Genomic DNA, 22,295 nt, shown 5'->3' on the forward strand with positions numbered 1-22,295 from the left:
TATTTACATGCATGATTTTGTCAATAAATATAGGCTATTGAAGTAGGTGAAAGTAGTTAGTAAGAGTAAAGTCGCTCATAGTAAACTAAGTGTTGACCCCTCCCCATCATCTGATATCTGATCTGATCTCATCAGTCAGTATAAATAGGGTAGTTCTGATCCCATGATTGATCCCACCACAACTGAGCTGTTAAACTTACTTCCATGCACGATTTTGTCTGATTTTCACAAGAACAAATCTTCAAATTTACAAGAAGCACAAGTTTTTGGTTCAGATTTTTCTCTTTTGGAAGTGAGAGTTCATGCAAAATACAAGTTTTTTCCTACTTCTGATTGTAATTTTGATTACCTTTGTGCACTTTTTTAAACAGTTTTTGCCATGTCTTTTTAATATACTCTCTTTTTCTGTTAATGAAAAATACTTTTACACATAATTTGTCCATCCTGGGCTGTAAGTATTTGCAATTTTCTTAGTTGATATAGGTTGGTTTGATCGCTTTGTTGATACATTAATTATCTGCTCAGACTGCGTTTAATCCTCAAACAATACAATACATATGCACAAAAAAAAATTGTGATCGGTTGTGAGTCTGTTGGTAGGACCCTTTATTTAGTAGCCAGCCCACTATAGGAACTTGTTAACGCTTTCAGTCTACCCCAAGTTTTTGAATTGTTCTTACTCAATTTCAATGGCCCAATTTGGCCTCGAATTTATTACTAGTTGGAAAAAAATATTTGGAATTTGAAGCGAACTCTGCTCTAGAGTGAGGTGACCATTGTTGGCTTGCATGGTATGGGAGGTCTCGGAAAAACTACCCTGGCGAGCATACTCTACCAACTCTTCACTCTCCTCTATTCAGTTTTTTTTGGCAATGAATATCGTTCCTACATTCTGCACGATCTCACGAGAACATACACTATGACACAACGTAATAAATAGAAAAAAAATTTTACAACTTTTGTGATTTTGAATTAATATATAAATACTGCAACTATTTTTTAACATCCAGCTCAACATTGTTTTGCATTTTGTCCCCTTTTGTCATAGGGATTTACATTCATTCTTTGTCTTCTCCAATGTTTTATTGAATGCAGCCATTTCCTTTTATGAAAGGAAATTCAAAGAGCCATTAAGAACTTATTTCACTAGTTCATATGCTTTTATAGATGCTCTGTTACTAGTTCATATGCTTTTATAGATGCTCTATCACTAGTTCATATGCTTTTATAGATGCTCTGTCCCTCAGCTTTATGAATTGCCATTGTTGGATGATGGTGATTCTCTATTCCTTTTTTGCATTTTGGATTTTGGATAGAAATCAATTCCAAGAATGACTAAGGTTGATTCTTTCATTAGGAGATTACTAGATCTGAATGTGACAAGTGATAGTGATGCTCTATCCCTTTTCTATGTTTAGGCTTTTGGACAGAAATCAATTCCAAGCACGACTAAACAAGTTCTCCACTTAGTGAATTCACCTGAGCATTAGGTAGCTAAAACATGAAATCTCTTATCAAATTTGCAACCTCTGAATACGTCAATCCACAAACACATACCGCTGGAAATATTAACATCAAACATGAGATATGGAGCTCTCAATATGATATTTGACTTCACTGAAAGAAGAAAATTACTTTGCTATAGTACAACACCTAATTATGCTAACCATATTAGTGGAAGATACATTTCATATAGACATCCAATGATGTGCCCTAGGTGATGATGTCAAAAAAAACTAACCCAAATATCCTAGATTAGTGTGCCCTCATGCATGGATAACATTGCTAAGAATAGTGCACCCCATTGGACTAAGCCACGTTTGGATTGAAGAGAAACTGATGTATAGCCTCCTTGGGATTTGTCCCTCTTCTATAATAGATCAACCTCATCATGCAATATACATAATACAATTTACCCTATGTCCCTTTCATATTGCTATATGCATCACATCCATTGTTGTCGGAAACAACACTAAGAAGCAGGTCTATGAATTATCAGTTGCAAGGTCTGTGAACTTGATGGACTTTTATTACCATCCCCTTTCACTTGACTGCCAAAAGGTATGCTTGGTGATGGAAGAGAAAAATACAAAGTATAACCTGCGCACTGTGGATACTTTCAAAGCAAGGAATTTGGATGCAGAGTTTTTCATCTAAAGTTCTAATGGTGGCATTGTTGTACTAGTCACTACGGATGAAGTTTTTTGTGACTCACTGTCTATGATTTAGTAAGCTTCTTTCACCTACAGAATGTATACTATGAGAATTATTTTGAGAGACATTATTGAAGTCTATTTCATGATTTGTATCCCACAATTTTTATTGGTAAAAATTTATCTTGCCAAGAATAGAAAGCCCTTAGGCCATCAAAGGGTATATCAGAGCAAGGTCCAGCAGTGGCTAGAGAAGATTGATTCATGGGACTCGAAACTATTTACACTAAATTATCGCCCGAGTGCTTACGCTCTTCATATTTTTAGAAACTTCAAAAGGCAAGTTGTGATTACTCATCTTGTGGGAAATCTTGATTTGGCAGAAAGGTATCACAACAAACTTCAAACCATGCATGCCATGGAGGATTAAAATCTTGAGATTGATAGGTTTTACAAACTAAGATCTATTATGTGCCATTGCAGACCTTGCATTATGTCAAGATCAATGATGTGCACACTATTTTCACCTTGGAATACTTGTTGGATAGCCTTGTTTGCAATGAAATGAGAACTTCACAAATGGTCTGATACCATTGTATACTTGGAATTCTCATACAAGACTTCTGTTCCATGATTCATTCATGATAGGCGAGTAGATTCCTAAGTATTAACTGATAAACCTTCATGATAATGCCTCAACAAAGTGTGAAGCCACACGGTGAACTAAACTCCAATATGGTGAGAAATCTCATAAATATAGAGCAAGATATTGTTTTCCTCTTCATAATTGTCCTCTGAAATAGTCTTTGCACAATGTAGAAGAAGAGCTAGAAGATGAAATCCTTCTTCTTCATAACAAGAATTTGTAGTTGGACTATTAATATTCATTAATTTTCCTGAAGCTTCCTTCCCTGCTACATTTGATTCATTGAATCTCTCATCCTCCCTTCTTACCAGAGTTTCTTGCATTTTTCTAAATTGATGATGCAATGGAAATGATGGCATATTTAGTCTCTGTTCTTCTGTTGAATGTCCCTTCTCCTTATAGTTATTCTCAAAGTTGTACTTCAATGGAACTCTAGTTTTAGATTGAGTTATTAATCTATTGTTATTTTCAAATATTTATGTGTTATGATTTGGAAGAACACTAAATTGTGTGAAATAGAGAAGTCTTGATTCAACTGCAGATTTTATAAAAGGTTTACTACAACAATAAATATTGTTATGCAAGTATTTAAGAATCTGGTTTGTACGTTAGGAGAGCTCTTCCTAAGGTGATTTATCATTCTTTCTACCCAGAGATGAGATGCATCCTCATCCATGGTTTGCAATGATGGTTCAATATTTCTATCCCATCCTACTATTGCCTCCTCATTATGCTGCATCCCTCAATTTTCCCATCCATGGTGGTACTTGAGATTGATAGGTTTTTACAAACTTGGATTTGTTCTCTTCCATTGCAGACCTTGGATTATGTCAAGATCAATGATGTGCACACTATTTTCACCTTGGAATACTTGTTGGATTGCTTGATTTCGAGTGAAATGGGAAAACTTTACAAATGGGCTTATACCATTATATACTTGGAATGCTGATACAATACTTTGGTTCCGTGATGAGCTAATCAACCGACATGATAAGGACTCAACAAATTATGAAGCTACACGATGAACTAAACTCCCATAAGGTGAAGAAAGATCATAAATATAGGGCAGGATATTGTTTGCCTCTTCATGATTGTCCTCTGAAACAACCTCTACACGTTGTAGAAGAAGAGCTAGAAGATGCAATCATTCTTCTTCAGAACAAGAAGTTGTAGTTGAACTATTAATATTCCTTAATATTCCTGAAGCTTCCTTCCCTATTACATATGATTCATTGAATCCCTCATCCACCCTTCTTACCATAGTTTCTTGCATTTTTCTAAATTGATGATGCAATGGCAATGATGGCATATTTAGTCTCTATTCTTCTGTTGAATGTTCCTTCTCCTTATAACTATTCTCAAAGTTGTGCTTCAATGGAACTCTAGTTTTAGATTGAGTTATTAATCTATTGTTTTTGTCAAATATTTGTGTGTTATGATTTGGAAGAACACTAAATTGTGTGAATTAGAGAAACTTGGATTCACCTGGATTTTATAAAAGGGTTACTGCAATAGTAAATACTGATATCAAGTATTTAAGAATCAGGTAGACTAGTCCATTAGGAGAGCTCTTCCTCGGGGGATTTATCATTTCTTCTACCCAGATATGAGATGCATCCTCATCCATGGTTTCCAATGATGTTCCAATATTTCCATCCCATCTTGTTATTGCCTCCTTCTCATTATGCTGCATCCCTCAATTTTCCCATCCATGGTGGTAATCATAACTTTCTCCATCAGCTACACAATAGGTATTTTGGTAATGACGAAGTAGATGAGGATTCAAAGATTAGAGAGTTTGTGTTTAGATTAGAAGAAAAATACAAGTGGGGACTACTGTTATAGCAAGATTCAACAAATGATGGTATAGATCCATGAGATGAAACTGTACATGTTGCAGAAGGTTCAGTTGTTTTGCATAGCTTGTTAGTCATGTTGTGAATTAGCATTCTGCAGTCCTTTGGAATATCAATCTGTTCTCCAAACTGGCATCTAGCGTGAAATTATCTGAGTTGTAAAGCAGCCCCACAGTGACAAATCCTACCATTTGTTTATAGTTTGTCCAAGTTCTAAACTGGTATCTAAGAAAGCTTCCACCATTAGTTAAGTGGCTATGACATTCCAAAGTCCTGAATATCAATCCAAATTATCAATAAGAAATTCTAGTTTTTTCAGTCTCAACTCTGGAAATAATCACCCTCACCTGGGCTAACAGCCAACATTTGACCAGATCCTTCAATCCAACCAACCAATCTGGGCGGGTAAGGTCCTGAAAGGTCAACCCGGTCAGGCAGTAAGTTGGTCCTGGGGATTGACCTTTCAGGACCTTACTGGTTGGGTTTCCCAGCATAGGCAAGTCAGATAAGACGGGCACAGGTCCTATATTTATTCCCCTCAAAGCGTGAGCTCCTTCAGTTGGGACGAAAACAATTATCATTGAACTCCGTGCTTACTAAAAATAGGCCTTATCACCAAAGCCCTCTAGTCAGAAATGAAAATCTTATGAAGCCTAGGACCATCAATCGATCGACTAATCCGCTCAATCAAGAGAATAAGAGGACTAATTAGAAACTACACAATTAGACTTATGTGCCTTATCATCCCTAAATAAGACTCCTTCCCCATTTTTGAGTAGGAAGACCTGTAAATCAATATCATAAGTAGTATGATTTTCGAGCTTGAAGCAACAGGCATCGTGAGAACTCAATTTTTAATGTTTAGTGTGGTATTTTACCCTACCCCCCTTGACTTTTGTCTTTCTCTTCATACATCGACCATACAATTGATCTAAAAAGGGATGCCTAGATCGCTTCTATTGAAACCCTCACCCATATCTCGCTGCAGATTCTTCAGGTGTCCAAAGATATGGTGTTTGAGAAGGAAGATTTGATTCACATCCAATATCTTCACATCAATAGATGTAGGATAGCATGGTGGAAATGATTTTGAATGTTTGAAGCTTCATAAATAGTTGTCTATTCTATTTTGCGGCCATTCTGTTATTAGTGGGATGGGTTCATAACTTCTTATGCATGATATACTTAGACACAACCATATTTTTAATAAGAGAAAATCTATATATACACACACACACACACACACACACACACACACACACACACACACACACACACACACATATATATATATATATAGATATAGATATAGATATGTACATATACATATATACATATATACATATATACATATATACATATACATATACATATACATATACATATATGATTATAATCGTAATCATAATTATAGTCATAATCTCTATATAATCAATTTTATACTGCTTATTATATTTGAGAATAAAACTACATATAATTTAAAAAAAAATGTTTTCAATCAATTTTATGTTCTGAATTTTTTTTTAATTAGAAATGTAAAATCATAAATTTAATTAATTATATGTTTTATTTTTTTTAATTAAAAATATAAAATCATAAATTTAAATGGTTCAAATTACATTATAAGGCACTTAATATTTATAATATGGGTAGGCCTTTCCAAATTTATACTTCCCATTATATATTAAATATTATCCATTAAAATGAAAATAAATATCTACAAATTTTAATGATAATAAAGAATTTGGTATGTTAATATTTTTTTATTAGTAATTTTAAAGTTATAAATTACAAATTTTGAAATTATATTACATTTTTCATGTATTATTGTATATAATATTTAAATAAAATAACTATATATTTAGTAATTTTTTTGTTTTTATCAATTTTATGGTTCGAAATTTTTCTAAAATAAAAATATATAACTATAGTTTTAAATGGTTCAAATTTCATTGTAATTCACTTGATATTTATAATATTTATGGGCTTTTCCAAGTTTATGTTTTCTACTTTATATTAAATATTATTGATTAAAAAAAAAAATATCTACAAATTTAAATAATTGCAAGGAGAGACTTTAGTCCAACATGAATGGTTGCATGGGAGGCTTTAGCCCAAAGTGAGTGAGATGTTGTAAGGTTATGTAATGTTATTTAAACTTGTTAATTTAGTCAAGTTACATAAATATAAAATAAAATAAAATAGTAATTATAATTATTAATAATTAAACCATTTTAGATCCATCTTAACTCTAGATTTAGATAGCCTACAAAGGGATCAATTTTCTCAAGGTGCAAGCTTTTCCTCTAGATCCATCTTAACTCTAGATTTAGTGAGCATAGAGAGGGATTTAATTTCTTGATGATAATCTTAGAGTTTGTTCTGTTTGCAGAGTTTGGGAAATCTTACAGAGACCCAAGATTTCACACGCATGAGAGAGACAATTTACTTGATGTGGTTTTTAAACATGTATATGCATCTCCTAGATGGGGAGGAGCAAGTGGAGGGATATGGAGATGAGTATGAGATTGTTTTGTGTGAGAAATCCATCACAACTTGCTAGATTTCTCACTCTACAATGTTTCTATGTGCTTGAGTTTGCGCTAAAAGGAAATCTAACACATGTTAGATTTTCTTTTACATTGCAATGTTGTTAATCTAGCACACATTAGGCTTATTTAGTCCTACAATGTTGTTATGTTCTTGTGTTTGTGCTAGAAGGAAATATAGCATGTGTTAGATTTCTTTCAAATTTAAATGTGCTTGTGTTTGTGTTAGAAGAAAATTTAACACAATCTAGATTTCTTATACTCTACAATGTTATTGTTGGCAATGTGCTTGTATTTGTGGTAGACATAAATCTAGCACTTGCTAGATTTCTCACTCTACAATTTTTCTATGTGCTCGAGTTTGCGCTAAAAGGAAATCTAACACATGTTAGATTTTATTTTACATTGCAATGTTGTTAATCTAGAACACATTGTACTTATTTAGTCCTACAATATTGTTATGTTCTTGTGTTTGTGCTCGAAGGAAATATAACATGTGTTAGATTTCCTTCAAATTAAAATGTGCTTGTGTTTGTGTTGGAAGAAAATTTAACACAATCTAGAATTCTTATACTCTACAATGTTGTTGTTGGCAATGTGCTTTTATTGTGGTAGACATAAATCTAGCACTCGATATATTTCTCACTCTACAATGTTTCTATGTGCTTGAGTTTGCGCTAAAAGGAAATCTAACACATGTTAGATTTTCTTTTACATTGCAATATTGTTAATCTAGCACACATTAGACTTATTTAGTCCTACAATGTTGTTAGGTTCTTGTGTTTGTGCTAGAAGGAAATATAGCATATGTTAGATTTCTTTCAAATTTAAATGTGCCTATTTTTGTGTTGGAAGAAAATTTAACACAACCTAGATTTCTTATACTCTACAATGTTGTTGTTGGCAATGTGCCTTTATTTGCGGTAGACATAAATCTAGCACTTGCTATATTTCTCACTCTACAATGTTTCTATGTGCTTGAGTTTGCGCTAAAAGGAAATCTAACACATGTTAGATTTTCTTTTACATTGCAATGTTGTTATTGCTAACATGTTTTTGTTTGGGCTAAAAGGAAATCTAGCTTGTGCTAGATTTTTTTTGCCTTGTAATGTTGTCATTGGAAATATTTATATGTTTGTGTTAGAAGTAAATGTAATGCAGACTAAATTTTCTCACCCTACAATGTTGTTATGTGATTATGTTCGAATTAGAAGGAAATATAGTATGAATTATATTTCTTTCACCTTGTAACGTTGTTATTTGCAATGTTGTTGTGTTTTTGATAGGAGGAAATCGAGCGTGCATTAGCTTTGTTTTGTCTAGTAATGTTGTTGTTGGCAATATGTTTGTGGATTTGTACCATAAGGAAATCTAGTATGTGTTATATTTTTTTCACAATGTGATATTATTTTTGAAAACATAGTTATTTGTGCGAGAAGGAAATCAAATTCCTTGCATTGTTTTTATTTTTCAATGTTCTTCTGTCTATGCTAGAAGAAAATTTAGAATGCACTAGATTTCTTCGTTTCTTGTTGTGTTGTTGTTGACAGTATGCTTGTTTTTGTGATAAAAGTAAATCTACCACATACTAGATTTCTGACAACTTGCAATGTTGTTTTCTTCTTGTGTTTGTGATAGAATTAAATATAGCATGCATTAGATTTTTTCACCTTACAATGTTATTATTCATAATATTTTTTTGTTTGTGCTAGAAGAAAACCTTGTGGGTGCTAGAATCCTTTTGACTTACAATGATGTTATTGGTAATATTCTTTTGTTTGTGCTAGAAGTAAATCCAACATGTATTAGGTTTCTTTAGCCATACAATAATGTTATTTACTTATGTTTGTGCTATAACGAAATATAGCATGTGCTAGATTTTATTATACCCTGTTGTAATGTTCTTGTTGACAACATAGTTGTGTTTGTGCTAAAATTAAATATATCACATGTTATATTTCTTTCGCCTACCAATGTTTATATGAGTTTTTTTTTTTTTTTATCAGAAAGAAATGTGGAATGCTTAAATTTCTTTCCCCTTACAATGTTGTTATTAGCAATGTGCTTGTGTTCGTACTAGAAATAAATCTAGCATGTGCTACATTTACTTTTCTTTGCAATATTGTCATTGGAAACATGTTTGTATTTTTGCTAAAAGTAATTCTAGCACATGTTAGATTTATTTCACCCTACAATGTTGTTATGTGTTTGTTTTTATGCTAAAATGAAATTTAACGTGTGATATATTTATTTCACCTTGCAATGTTTTTATTGACAATGTGTTTGTGTTTGTGATAGAGGGTTATATAGAATGTTTTTTTCACAATGCAATGTTGTTGTTGGCAACTTTCTTATGTTTGTACAATATCCCATTCTTAGACCACATATTCCATATGAAGGGCCTTCTAATCATTTGAGGGTTTAACATTTTTTATATTGTAACAATAGTCTATGTAGGCATGGACTAAAACCTCATCGTCTCTAAAAGGCAAGGTCAAATTTCATAAGCATGGAGATGTCCCAAGAAATATTATTATTGCAATGTTTTTATTGACATTGTGTTTATGTTTGTGCTAGAAGGAAATTTAGCATGCACTAGATTTACTTTACAATGCAATGTTTTTGTTGGCAATCTTCTTGTATGTGATAGAATAGAGTCTAGCATGAGTTACATTTCCTTTGCCTTGCAATATTTTTAATGACAATGTGTTTGTGTTTGTGGTAGAAGGAAATCTAGCTTGTGCTAGATTTATTTTGGTTTGCAATGTTTTTCTTGGAAATATGAATGTATTCGTGCTAAAAAAAATTCTAACACGTGCTAGATTTCTTTCACCTTACAATGTTTTTATAAACAATATTCATGCATTTGAGATAGAAATAAATTTGGGATGCGAATATTTCTTTTGCTTTGCAAGATTCTTGTTGGAAATATGCTTGTGTTCCTGTTAGAAGTAATTCTATCACATTCTATATTTCTTTCACCTTGCAAAGTTGCTATGTGTTTGTCTTTGTGCTAGACGAAGATCTAGAAGAAAATCTAATGATCGCCATAGTTAATGTTTTTTCATTGTGTTTTGATTTTATTTTTAACTAAGAATATACATGACTATAAGAGATAAATTTTGTGTATATATGATGTTGTTGTAGTTTCCACAATTGTTTTTATTTATTCACAATGTAATGTCTTTTGGAAATGTGCTTATGCTTGTGCTGGAAGGAAACCTAGTAGATGTTTTCTTTCCTATATTCACGATTAAAAGAACATAATAAATTATTTGGGGGTGCCCTTTTTCTAACCTTGATTATCTATTATTGTGATTTATACACTTGTTATTGTTCTTGTTCATTTCTTTACACATATAATGATGCGAGTAGTTATAGTATTTATAAATTCATATTTTCTTCAATAATTCGAAACTGTGATAACAATTTTTTACTTTGTTTTCAAAAACCATGGAATATGAAGCTAGTGAGAATTCAAAGGAAGAATCCAAGGAGAAAGGAAGTTCAAGAAAGATGACACCAAATTATTTAAATGGTATGACAATTTTAGTTTATACTTTGTTACAATCGTTAGACATTATGTTAATAACTCATTGTTGATTAATAAAACCCATGGAAATAGCCTTAGGAGTGGGGTTTTAATGAGGACAAACCATACTAACATGGGTATTTTTTTTTCCAAGAAATTTTAGCTAGGTGATAACTTTGGGTGTCATATAGTAAACTTGCATAACATATGTACTCATTTATTATTGTGCGTGTAAATGGAAATCGTGTATTATAAGGTTCTTTAATAATATTTGGTATTTAATGTCGTCCATATTTTTTTTTCTAGTAACAATGGAAACTGGTGTGCTTGAAATTTGAAGTAAAGTAGTGAAGAGAAAAAAGAAAAATAAAAGTGATATACAAACGATACCTGCTTCAACTAGTATGGTGGTTTTATATTTTATGTACTCTTTTAGAAATGGTTGGATTAGGTGGTTTCTTTTCCTAGCAATTTTACCCAGGTGATAAATTTTGGTGTCATATAGTAAACTTGCATAACATATGTACTCATTTATTATTGTGCATGTAAATGGAAATCGTGTATTATAAGGTTTTTTAATAATATTTGGTATTTCATGTATTCCATAAAAAAAATTTCTAGAAACTGTGGAATCTCGTGTGCCTGAAATTCGAAGTAAAGTAGTGAAGAAGAAACAAAAAAAAAAGTGATATACAAACGATGCCTCCTTCAACTAGTATGGTGGTTTTATATTTTATGTACACTCTCTTAGAAATGGTTAGATTAGATGGTTTTTCAATATTTAAAAGAACATTATGTGACAATATTTGAAGTTATATTTTCATTTTGATTAATGCAAATATTTTTTTGTTGTTATTTGCAGAATTGATTTTCCCAAAAGCAGATGAAATGTTACAACCATCACTTAAGAAAAATAAAATTCATTCAACTCAAATGGTAGTATCAATAACACCTTCTACTTCTACTTTTGAAATGATTAAAAAATACAATACATCTAATAAATATGAGTTTTTGCAAGATTGGTACATCCAAATAGAAACTCCCATGAATATGTTTCTTGATATGTATCTATTTGGATCAATATATGGAAAAGAACCAAAGATACTAGAAATAATAATTAGTTTTTATGCTTACAATGAAAATGGCATTCACTTTCAAGTGGAAATGATTAAAGAAAATGAGCTAAAATTAATTTCATGTCAAGTGGAGTATACAAATTTTAGACCAGATTTGATTGAAGCTTCAAGTACCGATTCAACAAATACGTTAAAGAATTCATTATTCAAGTTGGATAACTATGAGAGCTTCTCTAAATATGGACTAAATAGTTGTGCAAATCTTTTAAAATGCATCGCCACCGTTCTGATATATCGCTATGTAAGAAGTAAAAAAACATCATCTGTACTTCTTCATTTACAACAGAAAGGTAAATTTCTTGATAAAATACTAGATGATAAACTTGATTCTAAATTACTTGCTTTGAGAAGAGTATATTTATGTGATTTGGAGGAGAGCATAACAGAAAGTGATTTCAAGCCTACTACAAAATTTCAAAAAACTAGGAAAGTTGAATTTGAGACAAAAAACCTTGCAAATCAATGTGATGAGATTCATGAAGCCTTCAAGCATTGATATCTATTTTAAAACTCTTTTAGCATAAAAATGGTTGATGAAAGATGTACAGAAGCCCCCAAAGTGTTCAAATTAATATCGCGAGATGATTTAAATGTTCAAGTATTAGTGAAATCATTCCTAGAAAAATTTCAAACCTCATTACCTGATGCTCTTCTGATTCCATTTGACATCAATGAGTCTAATCCATTGGTCAAATCTACCAAAATTATAAATGAGACAAATCTAAATTCTAAGAATAACAATTTTTGGATAGTTGATGGTTGACACACCATTCAAGCAACGAAATAAATTTTAAAAAATCCTAAATATAATGTATCAACAGAATCGAAAAAAAATATATATAAAATGTAATGCTCAATTCTTGCATCCATCAGTTGAACCCACTGAGGTGATACGCATTTGTTGTCAATTAAATTCTACAAATAAGGTATTCTTCAAAACTCCATTTATTAATTGTGCGCACTCGGCAAGATATTTCTTAATTGCCAATGACAAATTAAAGAAAATGACGATTGGATGTTCTAAGATGGCTGAAGACAAGGTATGTAATTTTAATTATTTTTACATTTAACATTTTATTATTGTATCTATTTTTATTGTACATAAATGACTAAAGCTGATAATATAAGTCATATTTTCTCATATTTATAATGAATTCTCATTAGTTTATAACACCATATTTAGTTTCATTTTTACATTGAATTCTTTTAGTTTATATTTATTTTTTATCAGGTTGATGATGAAATGTTGTGCTCATTCTTCGACTGTGCAATTACAAAGTTTTCTGATAAAAGAATATCTTATATCTTGATGAACCTATTTGGGATAAATGGGACATTGTTTTTAACTGTTACCAACTAGGCACATTAAAGTGTTCTCCAAGCCAACCTGATTTTGAGAACTAGAAGAGAAATAGTCTACGCAGTTTGACAGCAGCTACTCTTCGGCCCCTTAATGGATTAACCATGGAAGAAATTGCTTCAATAGCAGATAAGATATTGGATGGAACCATTTGGTTTTCTATTCCACTTAATAATCCAGAAAATGCCATAAAATTAAAATATTATTGTTCTAAATTGAAAACCAATAGAACAATATTGGACGCAATGGTTACATATTGTCAAAGTCATGATCAGAACTTGAATGAGATGACTCTTACCACATTCAACATTCTTGAGAATTATGAAGTTAATGATATCATATTTACAAATTTTTGCAACATGGTGGAGAGATCTACTTATGTCAAAGGAACATGTAATACAAAGATAGAGTCCCTTCCTCAGCAAGCATGTGGAGTCCTTAACAGAATGATAAATGGATCAACAAGTGTTCAACAGGTTGACAACAATTTTGAATTTGGTTGTCATTTTGGGGGCCCTGATCTTTTGTCAACACTTTTGCACTCTTTTCCATGTCAGTTATAACTTGTTTTACATGCTGACCTTGTTGTTTTGGATACATTGGCTTTGGAAAAAGAACAATTCCACAAGGGATATTATTGATTTTTTTCAATTTCTTATCGAAAAAAAGAGTTGAATGACTTTAATACAGTTCCCTTAGTAGAAATTTGGTTTTTGTAATGATGTATGCCAATCTTTGGAAATTTCCATAAAGAAATCCAAGTTCAACTATAAAATGACTAGTGGCATTTACGAATATAAGTCCCAAAACAATTATAGTATGATAGAGTTCTTACTATACATTTCTATACTTCAGAATTTAAATTTTGGAGGCTATAAAATACTATCACGCATTTGTAGACACATTTGATGAAAATGAGAGAGATTATGATTTTTGGATGGATTTATTAGAAAAACACCAACAATGTAGTGATGCAAAAGTGGTTATTTCTCTTTATGTGGGGAAAAATTTAATCAAGGTCTGTTGTACATATGGAAGAATAATTTCATGTGTTGCGTAAACAGAGTCACAAAGGACAATCATGTTAAATAATTACAAATATTTTCAACTATCAAATCTAGGATCCATTAACTTCTTGGAAAATTCAGGTACTACAATTCATTTTTTTTTCTTATAACACTTTGGATACTATTTTGTATTGTCAAAGTGTTTACTAAAATGACTAATGATGGAGATTCTAAAATAGAGAATGATGAAAGTGGGAAGCCAAAAAAAAAATCAACATAGTGCTTATGTTGTCGAAAAAAGTATAGAGATTTAAATAGGAGAAGAAGGAGGAGAGGAAGAAGTTATCATACCAGGTACATAATTTGTTTGGTTTTTGCTCTTGATAATTTTTCAGTTTATTTAATTTCTATATTCATAAAATTTTTGGATGACTATTATAGGGAATTATGAGATGAATGAAATTAATCAAGACAATGACCATGGAATGATGGGGATAGAAATGGGTATTAATCATTGTAACTCTATCATTTTTTATTTTATTATTATTCTAAATTATTATTTTTATTATCATGATTCATATCATTTCATATGTTGATTATTGCTGCAAATAAAGAAAATGAATATAATGACCAGGGGATTGTTCCACAAAATTACAATCAAGACCAAAATATCATTATGGACGATTATAGATGATTCTTTTTTTGTATAGTTGTTTAATGAATTTTGTTCATTGTCACAATTTATAAAAAAAAATTATGTTTATTATAGTGACAAGCAAGGAGAACCAAGACAATGATCAAATCAAAGTTAAACAAAACTTTAATTAAGAACAAAATATAACATTAGGTACTTAGAATTTTTCCACTTGTTTTCCTTATTATTTAATGATTCTATTCATTTTCACAATTCAAAATATTTTATATGTTTAATTTGGAGAGAAATAAAGGTAACAAAGATGATGATGAGGTGAAACGTTACAAATATGAAGATAATGTCATATCAGATACTTATAACTTTTCTTCTTGTTTATCTTATTATTCTTCAAACTCTAATGCTTGTAACTACCATAACGTTGTATATTTTTATTATAGGAACGAATAAAAAGGATAAAATTAACAATCAAAATAATGTTAAAGTTGTGTGTGTATGTGTTTCTTTTTAAAGGTTGCATTACTAAATTTTTTTCTTGGTATTGGTATTCTATTCAAGGTTTAATAAGAAGTACAATCGGTATTTGATTGAAGGTTTAATATGTTTACTCCAAGTTCTATGAAGATGATAAAAGAAATTATTGTTTCATCTATAAATAGTGCAAAAACCACTCAAGATAAGGGCATCGTTTCAACAATTTTTTTAGTAATTTTTGTAACATGAATAAAATGGTTTGACTAGATTATTTTCCATTATGTTGCAGCCAAAATAACTGAAAAGAAACTAGTTATTTTTGAACTAAAGGACATTTTTTATCATAGCATCGACGATGAAGCAACAAACAAAGGGAATGTTGAGAAAATGGGAGCTAATTCTGATTACACAATAGAGAAAAGATTATTTTGGATTCATCCACATGAAAAATCATTTTTTGAAATGTGTTTTAAAAAATGAATCTCTTGACATTGCAATTTTGATGATAGCTTTGAAACAAAACACAACAAGATTTCTAAAAAATTTGGTTTCAAAAACATTACAAGATAAACTTGTGTTTAAGTGGATTGCTACAGTCTATAAACCACAAAAGGGACATAAGGTCATTGACAATCCAATGAAAGTTATACACACTAAATCATTGAGAAAAGTGTGAGAAATGCATACCCAATATGACGCAACCAATACTATTATAGTTGATTGTTTAATTGAGAGAGTGAAAGAGAATCCAAAAGAAAATGTGATTCTTGCCCCTCCATTCATTGGAGCAAATCAACGGGATAATTGGTTGATCGATGAGCTATGGATAATATTGCATAAACTCAACGAGGCTACGGATGTGTCGAGCTATTTTGAAGGATGTTCAATTACATTTAGAAGTACCTTAAGATTACCGATGTCTATTTCATGCTATTATATGTATGACATCATGAATTATTACTTTTATTTCACAACACTAATAAAAGAATTGTTGATTTGGTTTGTCATTACTAAAAATAAAATATTTTTATTCTCTTTATTTTTGGTGAGATGAATGGTCATTTAATGTTTTCATATCAAAATTTCCCATGCTATATTTTTTTACAATGGATTACATTATATGTAAAATTAATAGATAACTGGTCTATTTGTTTTAATTATATCATTACAATTATTTGCTTTAAATGTGGTTTAAATTATCGTTATACCTCTTAGAAATTAGTAATGTGAAGGATGACCTATTGCATTCTTATAACCCTTATTATTCCATATATGTTGAAAAACTATATTACGTTGTATGTAGAACCAACAATAAACATACAATTTGTACTAAAAGAAGCACCAAAAGAAACTAAGGTAGAAACTCTATAAATTAACATATAATTAATTAGGTTTGAAATTTAAAAATTGTATTATATTGTGTGTGAAAATTAATATATAATTAGTTTGTTTACTTGCACTAGACCATTGTAATTATATTTTTCAATTTCAATTAAATAAATCAATATAAGTCTTGAAATCAATGATTTAAATGGTGGGTCAATGCATTCTTATAAGACTTTTATTCCATACAAATTAAATAAAGGTATTAGGTTGTATGTATAAAGTAAACATATTATTTTTTTGTTCATTTTAATGCGGTAATTGTATTTGTATTTTGTGATACTCTGAACTCATTGTAAAATTACCTTAACATACAAATGGAAATAATTCATAATAAATACTAACATCATTTTTAAAATGATAGGTTTTTAGGTCCTTAAGCAATGAAGTGTTGAAGTGGAGATATGTTAATATCATACATATGGTCGTAGTGCAGATGCAGATGGGCATTACTACAAGTCAAAAGATGTTGTTCATATTTGAAATGGAAGGAGTATTCTTCCAATCATACACCAAAGATCAACAAAATTTTCATATTCAAAGAGAACCACATTGGCAGTTTGGTGATAGGTCCTATTTTTTAAGGCCTTTTCAGTCAGAAGTATTAAAATATTACTTAATAAATTATTATGTCGCAATATGGACATTAAATGTCACTAACAAGTACATCCAAAAAGTACTTTAAAAATCAAATATTGATATAGAGGACTTTAAATTTTCATGGGACATGTCTCATTTTCATTTGCAAATAAAATTGGAAGCAGGGAGAACAAGACAATTTTATGAGAAAACATTGATTGACGTGTGGTTCCAATATGGACATAATTATGAAGAATCAAATGTATTTCTAATAGATACAAAAACGCATACTTCTCAATTCATTGGATATCGATCAAACCACATCTTGACAAAATCATATACAGGAAAAGAGCAAGATACGTGGCTTATGCAAGTTTTATTCCCCTTTCTTAAGACACTTCATCATATCAAACAAAAACATGAGTACATTCGAATGTTCAATAGAAAATGTACTTCATTGTAGTTCATGGAGATAATTTCCTCTATAAATTTGTTGAAAAGTATATTCTAATTTTTCAATATAATTTGGACATAGTTTTTGTTGAATCAATTTGTATGATTTTATATTTTTTGTAATATATGGGAATTGCCAATTATATTAATATGTATATTTCTTATTATTTATAATTGTTTTTGCAATGACTTTGTTGTATCGATTTTTTTCTAAGATGTGTGTGTTCTTAAATGAATTGTTTGCCATTTAAATTATCTTACATCAACCATCGAGGCATGTTATTTTTAATGACTTATGTTTACTTATATGTATCAATAATCATTTATAAATGTGAAATATAAGTTTTGAAATAGAACTCCTTGCAAACAAAGGTGCTATTCTTACTAAAGAAATTATAATAATTTACTTGATAAATGTTATGTGCATTATTCACTATTCACAATGCATTATTCACTATTAAGGCTAATGACAAATTTGTCATAGGTAAATGATTTGATCTTTTTGAAGCACAAGATATGTGATTTCTCAATCAATAGTTTTCATAAATTTATATGCTTAAATCAATTAATGGTTGTAACTGCAATCATATCATATTGAAAATCAACAAGGCACAAGCTCAGTTATTCATTATTTACGTATAAAATGCACTAATATGAGTGCATAAATGTGATATGTAATTTTTGAGATAAAAATATATTGTAAATAATTTTGCATTTCTTAAAAAAACATATATATGATGATAATGATTGATAAGTGGATTATCAAGGATTGATTAGACACTATCACGAATGAATTATGTCATTGAACTTTTTCAACTATAAGGCATCTAATTTCATTATTTAAAATCATTTTTTTGTAAATTTGTATTTTAAATAAACCGAAATCATATCACTTGAGCTATAGTTATATTATTGACTTGTACTTAGTTATCTCCACTAATATGAGTGTATAAATGTGATTTATAATAGCCATATACTATGATGCATTTATTCAAAAATTAAGTCTTTTAATCTCTTGATAATAAGTATTAAGTGGACTATTTAGGCTAATGGGTGATGGCTCATAAGTGAATACTACTCGTTAAATTGTAGGGTATTCATTTTTTAACCCATAATTTTTTTTTCATATATTCTTGAATCAACTATTTGTATATGAAATCATCTCATCTCATTTAATTTAATAAGGAATCCATTTATTGACTTTTATTTGCCTATCACGTAATTTATTAAGACTGTATTAATCTCATATTGTATTGTTTTGAAACAAAACTCTATGCAAAACAAAATTCTCTTCTTAATAAAACATGGAATAATTAATTTACAATGTGTTAAGTGGACCATCTAGACTCATTAAAGAGATGGGTCAAAAATGGTTGTATTTAAACTTTATGCACCATAAGACATTGATTTTCCAATACATATTAGCATTTTGTCATTTTCAATTATTAAATAGTTTATTTGTGGTTTAAATAATTTCATATAATCCAATATGACTTGAAGAATTCTATTTGGCTATATGCATTGATAGAATTTCATAAATGTGATACATTTTTTAAATGTAACTCTTAATGTAAGTATATATATATATATATATATATATTTTACAAAACAAATTATAATTAATTGATAATGAGTTTTAAGTGGTCTATATAAAACCATTTATCGACTTTTATTTTCATATCATGAGGTTTAATCTAAGTATGTAAATGTGGCACTTCGTTTTTTAATAAAACTCCATGTAATATGAAATGTTTTTCCTAACAACACATGGAACAATTAATTGGTAATGAATGTTAAGTAGATTGTTGAAGTTATTTCAAGGTACGGGTCATAAATAAATGTATTTAAACTTTATGCAACATATGATATTTGATTTTCACACCTTTATTAACATTTGGTAAATTTCAATTCTTAAATAAATTATTTGTAATTGAAATAATATCATAGAAACCAACAAGACAAGTATGTATTAAATTATATTTAGTATGTATGTATGTATAAATGGAATTTATTTTTGAAATAAAGATCTCAATGTAAGTAAAAAAATATTTTTTAGAAAATTAATAATTTAAAATCAATTATTTATGAGTTCTAACTAGTTTATTCTATTTTGAATTTACTTATTTTTCTAACTATGCATTATTAAATCAATTATTCCTATATGTAATCATGTCATATAAGTCAATAAGTTAATAAACCATTAATTGATTTTTATTTAACTATCATGTGGTCTAATATGAATGTATAAATGTGAAATTGTTATTTCTAGAATAAAAAACAATGTAAAGAAAACGAATTTTCTAATAAAACATGGATTAATGAATTCAACATGAGAATTAAGTAGACTATTTAAGTTCATTCAAGATATGGGCCATAAATGAATGCCTTTAAACTTTTTACACCATATGACATGTTTTTCCCATCAATATTAACATTTTGTAAATTTCAATTCTTAAATAAACTATTTGTACTTAAAATAATCTCATAGAATCCAGCAAGACTCACAAGCTATTTATTGAATTTCATTTAGTTATATCTATTCATATAAGTTTATAAATGTAATTTATTTTTGAAATAAAGCTATTAATGTAAGTAAAGATATATCTTATACAAAACTAATTAGAATTAATTGATAATAAGCTTTAAGTGGTTTATTCAGACTACATGAAAAAATCAAGTGTCATAGATGAATGCTTTTTAATACATATTTAATCTTCAAAATCAATATCTTAATGATAATTTATTTATATTTACATTGAGTATTTAATAATTAAAGAACACGGGGACTTATATAAATTTCAACTAAACTACATGAGTTGTGTTTCACATTTATTTCTACCCCATTAAAAATGCTTATCATTTTCTCTTCTTAGTGAAAGTAATGGTCAATCATGGTTTTCCATACAATTGGTTGACACTAAATTTACATCGAGACTATTATTGGTTTTGACATTGTTGACAAGGAGAGATCAATATCCACACTACCATCAACTCTGCTAATATTTGAAAACCCTTACCTCCACTACTTACAAGAAGTCACCACTAAAGTTTCTTGTTTACTTCAATTTGTGACATTGTCCATCATAATGGAATGACTTGAATACTCATTTAAGAACTCTCATTTGATGTACTTTTATTTGAGTGGAGATAGATCAATGGTGCATAACCTTCTTGAAATGCCTAGATCCACAATGTATAACTTTTATAGTAGATGCCTGCATGCTATGAAGATGAATGATGACCCCCTCATTAGTGCTCCATAAAGGCACAAAGGGACCGTAGGAAATTGAGCACAAGAACATTTTACTAAGGTTTTAGTAGACTAATTTCAACACAATGCTAGGGACACCTATCCTTTTCATTTACAATAAGATCCTCACATCACCATCATTCAATCAACAAATACCCCGTAGGTTGGGGCAAAGGAGGTTAGAGTTTCCAGACATAGAATTTAAACATCAAGGAATCTAGTATGTTATCCATAACTATAATATCCTTATCGGATGTTTGACATACTAATATGATTTTGCTTAAATCAATTTCTTCTAAGAGTTTGATTTCACACTTCTATTTTTTTTTTTTTTTTTTTTTTTGTGGAAAAACCTGTTAACAGCTTATGAAACCAACGTTTCGGACTAGCTTAGTGAGTCCATCATCAGGGCAATGTGGTTTGTATTTTGAGAAGAGAAAGCGTGAAAGTATGGAGCTATTAATAGTTAATTGAAAAATATTTGATGTCTTCTTTTATTGTCGTCTTACAAATGACTAACTAATTAATATTTATTTATTTATTTATTTATATCCATATTTATTTATTTATTTTATATTATTATTATTATTATTATTATTATTTATTTATTTTTATTTTTTATTTTTAATAGAAATCAATGTTATATATTTAAATTCTTTGCTATATATTAAATGTTTTACTAGTAGTTTATATAATTTTAAAGTAATAGTTTGAAGGTTTTCTATTGTCTATTGATACTATTGTACATAACAACCCCATGTTTGACCTATTCATGATCTCGAATTGGTTTTAAATTACTAAAATTATTTTAATGTTGAATCAAGTTAATATGGCAATTTACAAAAGAATCAATGTTGTTGAAGGCCTTGTAATAAAATACTTGCAAATAAACGTGTTATTCTTACTAAAGAAATTATAATAATTTACTTGATAAATGTTATGTGCATTATTCACTATTCACAATGCATTATTCACTATTAAGGCTAATGAGAAATGTGTCATAGGTAAATAGTTTGATTTTTTTGAAGCATAAGACATGTGATTTCTCGATCATATCATATTGAAAATCAACAAGGCACAAACTCAGTTATGCATTGTTTACATATAAAATGCACTAATATGAGTGCATAAATGTGATATGTAATTTTTGAGATAAAAATATATTGTAAATAATTTAGCATTTCTTAAAAAAATATATATGATGATAATGATTGATAAGTGGATTATCAAGGTTTGATTAGAAACTATCATGGATGAATTATGTC

The sequence above is a fragment of the Pinus tabuliformis genome, chromosome 6 (assembly GCF_031772625.1).
Source record: "Pinus tabuliformis cultivar Carrire ecotype Pingquan chromosome 6, CPIR1, whole genome shotgun sequence".
Taxonomy (NCBI): Eukaryota; Viridiplantae; Streptophyta; class Pinopsida; order Pinales; family Pinaceae; genus Pinus; species Pinus tabuliformis.